The sequence below is a fragment of the Balaenoptera physalus genome (genome assembly GCF_965194825.1).
Source record: "Balaenoptera physalus genome assembly, chromosome: 14".
In the NCBI taxonomy this organism is placed as follows: domain Eukaryota; kingdom Metazoa; phylum Chordata; class Mammalia; order Artiodactyla; family Balaenopteridae; genus Balaenoptera; species Balaenoptera physalus.
In genome coordinates this window covers 61,638,639-61,648,879 of record NC_138893.1, presented here as the reverse complement: position 1 = coordinate 61,648,879, position 10,241 = coordinate 61,638,639, and the positions used below count along the sequence as shown (strand labels likewise).

The window sequence follows — 10,241 nt, the reverse complement described above, 5'->3', positions numbered from 1 at the left end:
ACTCTACTCAATACTCTGTAATGGCCTATATGGGAAAAGAATCTAAAAAAAGAGTGGATATATGTATATGCATAACTGATTCCTTTTGCTGTACACCTGAAACTAAGACAACACTGTAAATCAACTATACTCCAATAAAAATTTTTTTAAAAGTCAGTAGACTTTGAGTAAACCAGATTGCCCCCCATAATATGGGTGTTAACTGAAGGCCTGAATAGAACAAAAGACTGACCTCCCTCAAATAAGAAACAATTCTGCAGCTGATGGCTTTTGGACTTAAACTACAACATCTGCTCTTCCTTAGGTCTTCAGCCTGCCAGCACTCCCTGCCGATTTTGGACTTGTCAGCTTCCATAATTGGGAGCCAATTCCTTCAAATAAATCTATTTCTTTCACTCTATATATACAGATCCCACTGGTTTTGTTTCTCTGGAGGACACTGACTAATATACTATTGCAATGAATGGTATTGTTTTAAAATTGCCATTTCCAATTGGTCATTACTAGCATCATAAATTACTTTTGAAAATTAAAAATAAAATGAAGTAGGGATGATAGTGTATTTTTTTCTTTCTATAAAGAATTCATGAAAGCTTATTTCAATATGGAAGGACACATCATAGGTTTGGGGAACACTGATACTCTGAGAGGAATGTGGTCTCTTTTGGGAACTCTTTTATGTTCTTTAATGTTTCAGACCTTCTCTGTGTAGAGAGGAAGAATTCACTACCATTTATTAATCTTATATACTGTTATGGGCTGAATTGTGCACCTCACCCCCCCAACAAATTCATATGTTGAAGTCCTAATCCCCAGTACCTTAGAATGCCACTGTATTTGGAGAGGCACCTTTAAAGAGATGATTAAGTTAAATGAGGTCATTAGGGTGGGCCCTAAGCCAATTTGACTGGTAGCCCTGTAAGAAGAGGAAATTTGCAAACAGACAGACACAGAAGAGTATGTGAAAATACAGGTAGAAGACTGCCATTCACAAGACAAATTACCACAAATTTAGTGGTTTGAAACAATACAAATTTGTTCTCTTACCGTTCTGGAGTTCAAAAGTTCGAAATCAATTTCACTGAGCTAACATCAAGGTATTGTCAGGGCTGGTTCTTTCTGGAGACTCTAAGAGGAGAATCTATTTCCTTGACTTTTTCAGCTTCTAGTGGCCTGCTGTATTTCTTTACTTGTGGGGCCTATCTCCATCTTCAAGGCATCATGCTACATTTTCTTCTTCCAGCATCACATCCTCTTCTTCTCTGACCTGAACTCCTTTGACTGTCTTATAAGGAGTGCTGTGATTATATCAGCCCACCCGGCCAATCCAAAATTGTCCCCATCTCAAGGTTCTTAATCACATCTGCAAAATCCCTTTTGCCATGTAAAGTAAAATTCACAGGTTCTGGAGGATTAGGACATGGACATCTTGAGGAACTTCATTCAGCTTACATCATTATCCTTCATGTATATCATATGTATAGATTTCAATTTTAGAAAATGCAGTGTTTTTACTATAATTGAGGCATTGTGTAAGCTGGCTGTACCTAATTTTTATCCTTTCATGATGATTATTGACATGGTATGTTGGTATACTTGGAAACTTATGTATGTCTTAATAGAACTTCATTATAATTATAAGGTCATCTAAATGTTTTATTACCAGGCAGATGAGAGAATGCGTGTGTGCAGTTAGCTTTCTTTTTGGGGGACATTTGTCTAATTTGTCATCTTGAAGCACATCTTGAAATACACTGTTGGATTCTCATTTAAATGGTTACTGTATGTGACCAGTGGTGCTAATCTGTTGAACTGCCCTCCCCTAGGGAAATCCCACTTGCTAACTGGCCCTTCTTTTGTTTGATACGGTTTCCTTTTTTTTTTCAGAACTGTTGGAAAAAATTCACAAATGGTTCATTCTTTCTGTTCACACTGAAACAGGAACTTACCTCTTCTTTATGAATGAATATACTTAATAGAAATATATATAGTATTATTATATTATAATATTAACACTTTATTATATAATAAGCATTTTCCTACTTACTAGAATTAACCAAAGCTAAACATAATCTATTCTATTTACCTTTTTATATTACAACTATCATCTTTATACCTTGTATAAATTTTCCTTTGGGGCATCATTAGAAACTTATGGTCTTTTAAAAATTCAATGAGTTCTAATTTAACATGATTATTATAATTTTTTTATGATCAAATTGGCTCAACTTGGTTAAAAGGAACCCCCTTAAACTGGCCTGTTTGGCTTTTTTAGAGTTGCCTCTAAAGATCCCAAGAACATCCTGACTTTCTTGTAAAAAACAAAACAAAACAGGAATTTCTGGATGCTTCCTGATTTTTTTCCTGCTGAAGGGCATGACATTAACTATCCTCAAAAATCTTGGTTTCCTCTAGAAGAGAATGACATTAGAGATCAAACTATGGGCTCCAGAGGTATATTTATAGGCACTGGTGGTAAGCAAAAGTGCTGCTACTGTGGCTGCACTGGACTGCTTTCTATGGTTCACAGTGGTAGTTTCAATTTAACACATTCTTTCGTACTTCACTTATTGCTGTATGGTTTCATCAATCACTAAGACTTTTCACATTAACACTTCTAAACAAAACAAAACAAAATAAAAGCCAGGAGTGGGATATCATTTTTCATCTCTCACACTGGCAAAGATTAAAAAGATTGATGATGCTCAGTGTTGGCCAGAGGGAAGGGAAACAAGACGTTCCCATAAACTGTTCGTGGTAGTGTAAACTGGTGTAACACTCTTACAGAACAACTTGGTAACATCTATTGATGGTGAAACACCTGTTAACTTAGAAATTCCACTTTTAGAAATTTACCTTACACATAAACTCATATACAAGTATGTATGATTACTGCAACATTGCTTGAGGTAGTATATAACAGGAAACCATCTAAATGTCATCATGAGGACTTCCCCGGTGGCACAGTGGTTAAGAATCTTCCTGCCAATGCAGGGGACGTGGGTTCAAGCCCTGGTCCAGGAAGATCCCACATGCCACGGAACAACTAAGCTCGAGAGCCACAACTACTGAGCCCGCATGCCACAGCTACTGAAGCCCGTGCTCCACAAAAAGAGAAGCCTGTGCACCCCAACAAAGAGTAGCCCCCGCTCACCCCAACTAGAGGAAGCCTGCACGCAGCAACAAAGACCCAACACAGCCCAAAAAATAGATAAATAAATAAACAAATAAATGTCATCATGGGGGGACTCGTTAAATAATTATGGTACAACCATACAATGAATGCTGTGAAACCATTAAAAAAATCCTGTGTGTGTGTGTGTGTGTGTACACAGATACATATTTACATACATAGATATACATATGTTTGCATTCTAATAGCAAATGCCTGGATATAGAAGAAACAATGGTTTTACCTTTGGAAATTTGAATAGGGGAAATTAGATAGAGGAAGACTTTTACTCCTCACTTCATAATCTTTTATACTAATATTAAACTTTTAAAAATACTGTCAATTAAATACTGTCAAATTAAAACAAGGAATAGAAAAGAAGGTTGTGATTACAGCGCAGCAACTTTCTAACAAAGAATTAGCTGCTGAAAGATGCTTTGGAATCTTATTAAGCCCAGGTTGAAACGTGAAGAACTGTGACATTTATTTACTGGATATGGAAGCCATGGGAAAGAGCTATGATGGGAGAGCTTATGTTATCACCGGCATGTGGAACACCAATGAACCAATATTTCTGGCACTTAATGAAGAAACTCCAAAAGATAAATGAGTGTCTATGACTGTGGCAATGGATATGGTAGTCATGGAGGTGACGGAGCCTATTTTCACCTGGAGACAGCAGTACATGTGTACCCTGCAAATAAGTGATTTTGGCATTTTAGCAGAAAGACTTTCACAGAGACTTTCTTCATGAGGTTGAAACAGTCTGAGGGAAAAGGCCATACCAATGCTGGAAATGCAATAGATGAGGTGGTAAGTCTAGAGCAAGAGTCTGAGAAGGAGGAACGAATCACACTCCTACTAGCAGATGGGGTCCAGTGTCACCCTAGGAGGATGAAGCAGAAGAGAAGAGTGATAATGAACTCTCAAGTGGAACAGGTGATGTTCTAAGCATTGTCCTGAGAAGATCCTATATTCCTGGGGAGAATTGTTAGGAAGATGGCACAATAACCTTGGTGCACGACAGAAAGGGCTATCCACTGTGGTGAAGAGTGGTGTTCCTGAAGCATTGAGGGCAGAGGTATGGTAATTATTAGCAGGCTGCCATGACAACCAGGCAATGCTGGATAGATATCAATTTCTTATCACAATGGACTCAGCCCAGGAGAGTGTTATTACTAGAGATATATTCATCATACATTTCCTGCACATGATTACTTTAAAGATACCAGAGGAGATGGCCAGGAATCGCTCTACAAGATTTGCAAGGCCTACTCTGTCTACGACAAAGACACTGGGTACTGTCAAGGGCAGACTTTTCTTGCTGCTGTATCGCAGCTGCATTTGCCAGAGGAACAAGCATTCTGTGTTTTGGTGAAAATCATGAATGGCTATGATTTATGAGACTTCTGCAAAAACAGCTTTGAAGACCTTCACTGCAAATTGTGTCAGCTGGAAAGACTAATGCAAGAGCAGTTACTGGACCTGCACGACCATTTTTCTAACCTGAACCTGGAAGCTCATATGTACGCATCCCAGTGGTTTCTCACTCCTTTTACTGACAAGTTCCCACTCTGCATGGTCTTCTACATCATTGACTTACACTTTGTGAGGGTTTGAATATAACCTTTCACGTAGCCTTGGCTCTCCTAAAGACCTCAAAGGAAGATCTTCTGCAAGCTGATTTTGAAGGTACTTTACAGTTCTTCAGAGTTCAGCTTTCTAAAGTTATTCAGAGATACAAGGCAGTGGAAAATGCAAGAAGTTTAATGGAGCAGGCTTACAATATTAAGGTAACAACCAAGAAGCTGAAGAAACATGAGAAGGAATATCTGAAAATGCAAGACAGTCATCTGCAGCAGGAAGACCCAATGGATAGATACAAGTTTGTATATTTGCAGATAACTTCACCTCTTGCTTTTATACTGGTAATCTTCATAAGCTGAGAGAAAGAAAGGGAAAAAGAAAAAGTAGCTATCAACTACTTTCAAAAATGAGAAAAAGGAAAATGACAAAGTACTGTTTTAGCTGTGCACAGTCACATCCTAATCTACTCTATGCTTTTCCTTCATGGTATATTATATCCTTCAAGACTCCAAAGCAATGCAATGATTTAGTCAAAATATTTGGTTAAAAATACTAACCAGTTATATTTGTTCAACTCCATTGGTAACTGTGTAAAGTTGAGAGCACCCTAAATGTCCAATACTTAAATTTTAAAGCAACTTAAAATGTTCATTGCCTCATATCACACCTCATGATGTTTGCATGATGCATAATAGTTATAAAAGTCTGTAGTACTTGGAAACATTAAGCTTTTACCAATTTGGAAAAGTTTTTAAACAATTTAAAGGACATTGCCAAACAAGCAAAGCAGGCCTGATGGACTAAAAAATGAACTAGAAAGAAAAAAACTGAAATGGTAGAAAGAATTTTTCACACATTCCTTTTGCTGTTACTTTTCTTGTATGTACTCTTTTTCATGTATTATGAAAGCAAGGCATATCATTACAGTAGAAAAGCAAAAAGAATATAAAGTATACCGTAATTCTACCTATCCACAGGTAGTAGAATTTACAACTTGGTGCTGCTTCTTTCCTAAACACACACTCTTTCTCTTCCTCTGAACACAACCAGCTTTTACCCTAGAGTCCTGTCACTCCTGTCACCGGAACTTTAATGTTATTAGTTTCTAAGCTCCAAAGCCTGATGGAGGAAAAGGAAGGCTGAAGAATCCAAAAAAGGGCACAGTATAAAGAGGTAAAATGACTGAAATGAAAATTTTTACTTCACAATTTTGCCTTAGGTTAATTCTAAGGCCTAAAAACTACCACGTAGCCACTCAGTAACTGTCAAATAAATAAACAAATGTGTCAACAAGCAAAATTGGTTTAATACATATCTATTTAATGTTCAGTTTCTCATAAGGATTTCATTTCTATCTTCAGGATAAAAATTCAAAACAGTTTTCAGCTCTTGACATTGGATAATGTGGGCACATATTTATCTCCTGCCTGACACCTTTCCTTTCTGACAAGTTTCTACTCTGCTGCATCACCGTATCTGAACCAACCACTCTGAGGTGACTAGCACCTTATCACTTTACACTTTCCTCACTTCTTCTATACTGTGACAGACATTTAATATTTTGTTTAATCCTATGTACTCCAGTTATTGCTCATGTGAAAAACAGATATCTTATCACTGGGATTTGGTCTGAGGGCAGAAACTCCATCACGGTAATTGGCCCAAACATTAAGAGTCTAGAAAGGCCTTAAAAAAAAAAAAAAGCCATCCCTCATCTACATCCCAGATCATCAAATGCTTTTCTGCATTCTCCTTAAAAACTTTGAATTTCTTAAAAAAGGTTTTATTGTATTCACGTGTAAAACAGAGGATAAATAAAAGTACCCCAAAATTAAGCACCACTGCTTCATACTTCAAAGAATGTCCTCTAGATTTCCTATTGTTTGCAAAATGTATTTATGAAATAAACATTAAATACTCCAGTTACATGAACAATAACAACTATTTAAAAACTTCAATAATACTTGTGCCTAATATACAATGTAGCGATGTTCATTATGAAGAGGTTTTAATACAGAGGAGAACATTCTTTTTTCCAGAAACTTTAAGAAAATGGATTCTTTTTCTTTTTTAATAAATTTTTGTTTATTTATTTATTTTTGGCTGCATTGGGTCTTCGTTGCTGCACGTGGGTTTTCTCTAGTTGTGGTGAGCGGGGGCTACTCTTCGTTGCAGTGCATGGGCTTCTCATCGCAGTGGCTTCTGTTGTTGTGGAGCATGGGCTCTAGGCACACGGGCTTCCGTAGTTGTGGCACGTGGGCTCAGTAGTTGTGGCTTGAGGTCTCTAGAGCGCAGGCTTAGTAGTTGTGGCGCACAGGCTTAGTTGCTCCGCAGCATGTGGGATCTTCCCGGACCAGGGCTTGAACCTGTGTCCCCTGCATTGGCAGGCGGATTCTTAACCACTGTGCCAACAGGGAAGCCCCCAAAATGGATTCTTTTTTAAAGAACATCTAAGGTTTCTGAATATTTGACTTTCAAACACCCAACACACATTTTAGGGGAAAAGCTTTCAGTATTTTTCCCTTGAGGATGATGTTACCTGGGAGTTCTTTATATATAGCCTTTATCATGTTGAGAAAGTTCCCTTCTATTTCTAGTTTAATGAGTGTTTTATCATGAAGGAATGTTGGATTTTGTCAAATGCTTTTTCAACATCAATTGAGATGGTCATGTGCTTCCCCTCCTTCATTCTATTTATGTGGTTAATTACACTGACTGATTTTGTGTGTTGAACTACACTGGCATTTCTGGGATAAATCCCCCTTGGTCATGGTGTATAATCCTTTTAACATGTTGCTGAATTCTATTTGTTAGCATTTTATTGAGGAGTTTTGTATCTATCAATAGATTCACAAGAAAAACTGGTCTGTAGTTTTCTTTTCTTGTAGTGTCTTTTTGTCTGGCTTTGGTATTAGGATAATGTCAGCCTCATACAATGAGTTAAGAAGTATTCTTTCCTCTTCTATTTGTTGGAAGAATTTGAGAAGTAGTCATGTTAATTCTTTAAATGTTTGTAGAATTCACCGAATGGAGTCATCTGGTCCTAGGCTTTTCTGTGTTGGGATATTTTCTATTGCTAATCCAATCTTCTTACTTGTTATAGGTCTATTCAGATTTTCTATTTCTTCTTTAGTTTTGGTAGTTTGTGTATTTCTAGGAAGTTGTCCATTTCATCCAGGTTATCTAATTTATTGGCATATAGAGTTCATAGTATTCTCTTATAATGCTTTTTATTCCTGTAAGGTCAGTAGTAATGTTCCCTCTTTAATTTCTGATTTTAGTAATTTGAGTATTCTTTTCTTTTTTCTTAATCTTTAGGTTTCTCAATTTGTTGATTTTTTTGAAAGAATCAAGTTTTGGTTTCATTGATTCTCTCTATTGTTTTTCTATTCTCTATTTCATTTATTTCTACTCTAATTCTTATTATTTCTTTCCTCTTTATGGCTTTGAACTCAATTGAATACAATATATTAAGGAATTAATTTTTCTCCCAAATGCCTAAAATGCAAGAATAATTAACAACCTCTGAGTCATCAGGCAAAGAGCAGCCTATTTGTTAGATTTACTGTTTAAATCCATGTTAAGAGCTCTCATATAATTCACAGTAGAATATTACTATGTCTTTACGAAGACATTTAGAAAAGGGCAAAGGTCATGGGGGAGAACTACCATAGATTGAATGTTAAGGTTATCTTCTAGTTTATGAGACTTGTGCCCGAAAGAAAGAGAGCAATACCATGGACCTCTTGCACGTTTACAGGAAAAATTAAAATCAAGCTTCTCATTTTTAGATCATCATGTCATCATGAGACACATCAGAACTTAGGTCTGTTTCTGAAGAAGACAAGCATGACAAGAACCCTGTGATATCCCATGAACACTGACTTCTCCCCTGGAGAGAAGAACATTAGTATAATGTGGGTTTCACAACTCTCCCCAAAGATATGGCTCTTATGTCCCTAAGACTGGCTTTCTAAGGGTCTGTTCAGAATAATTGCCTTCTGCCACGTATGACAAACCCACAGCTAACATCATTCTCAACAGTGAAAAGCTGAAAGCATTTCATCTAATATCAGGAACAAGAAAAGGATGTCCACTCTCACCACTTTTATTCAACATAGATTTGGAAGTCCTAGCTACAGCAATCAGAGAAGAAAAAGAAATAAAAGCAATACAAATTGGAAAAGAAGAAGTAAAACTGTCACTGTTTGCAGATGACATGATACTTTACATAGAAAATCATAAAGATTCTACCAGAAAACTACTAGAGCTCATCAATGAATTCGGTAAAGTTGCAGGATACAAAATTAATGCACAGAAATCTCTTGCATTCCTAAACACTAACAATGAAATATCAGAAAGAGAAATTAAGGAAACAATCTCATTTACCATTGCATCAAAAGGAATAAAATACCTAGGAATAAATCTATCTAAGTAGGTAAAAGACCTGTACTCTGAAAACTATAAGGCGCTGATGAAAGAAATCAAAGATGACACAAACAGATAGAAAGATATACCATGTTCTTGGATTGAAAGAATCAATATTATCAAAATGACTATACTACCCAAGGCAATCTACAGACTCAATGCAACCCCTATCAAATTATCAATGGCATTTTTCACAGAACTAGAACAAAAAATTTTTTAATTTGTATGGAAACACAAAAGACTCTACATAGTCAAAGCAATCCTGAGAAAGAAAAACAATGCTGGAGGAATCAGGTTCCCTGAGTTCAGACTACACTACAAAGCTACAGTAATCAAAACAGTATGGTACTGGCACACAAAAAAACAGAAATATAGATCAATGGAACAGGATAGAAAGCCCAGAAATAAACCCATGCCCCTATGGTCAGTTAATCCTGCTCCTGGACATATATTCAGACAAAACCATAATTCAAAAAGATACATACACCCCAATGTTCATTGCAGCACTATTCACAATAGCCAAGACAGGGAAGTAACCTAAATGTCCATTGACAGAGGAATGGATAAAGAAGTTGTGTACATATACACAATAGAATACTACTCAGCCATAAAAAAGAATGAAATAATGCCATTTGCAGCAACATGGATGGACCTGGGGATTATCAACTAAGTGAAGTAAGTCAGACAGAGAAAGACAAATATCATATGATATCACTTATATATAGAACCTAATAAAAAGATGATACAAATGAACTTATTTACAAAACAGAAACAGACTCACAGATCTCGAAACCAAGCTTATGGTTACCAAAGGGGAAATGTGGAGGCGAGGGATAAATTAGGAGTTTGGGATTAACATATACACACTAAGATGTATAAAACAGATAATCAACAAGGACCTACTGTATAGCACAGGGAACTCTACTCAATAACCTGTAATAACCTATATAGGAAAAGAATCTGAAAAAGAATGGATATATGTATATGTAAAACTGAATTGCTTTGCTGTACACCTGAAACACAACACTGTAAATCAACTATACTCCAATATAAA

The 10,241-nt window shown here is 36.5% G+C and overlaps 2 pseudogenes across 2 annotated transcripts; both read left to right on the top strand.

The window, feature by feature from the left end:
- Window positions 1–3,668: 3,668 nt before the first annotated feature.
- On the top strand, window positions 3,669–4,550 carry LOC309642352 (rab GTPase-activating protein 1-like pseudogene; annotated as a pseudogene). Its single transcript has one exon. The product of its transcript is annotated as a rab GTPase-activating protein 1-like pseudogene (transcript).
- Window positions 4,551–4,622: 72 nt separating this feature from the next.
- Window positions 4,623–10,235, top strand: LOC309642370 (rab GTPase-activating protein 1-like pseudogene; annotated as a pseudogene). The gene has a single exon. The product of its transcript is annotated as a rab GTPase-activating protein 1-like pseudogene (transcript).
- Window positions 10,236–10,241: the final 6 nt, after the last annotated feature.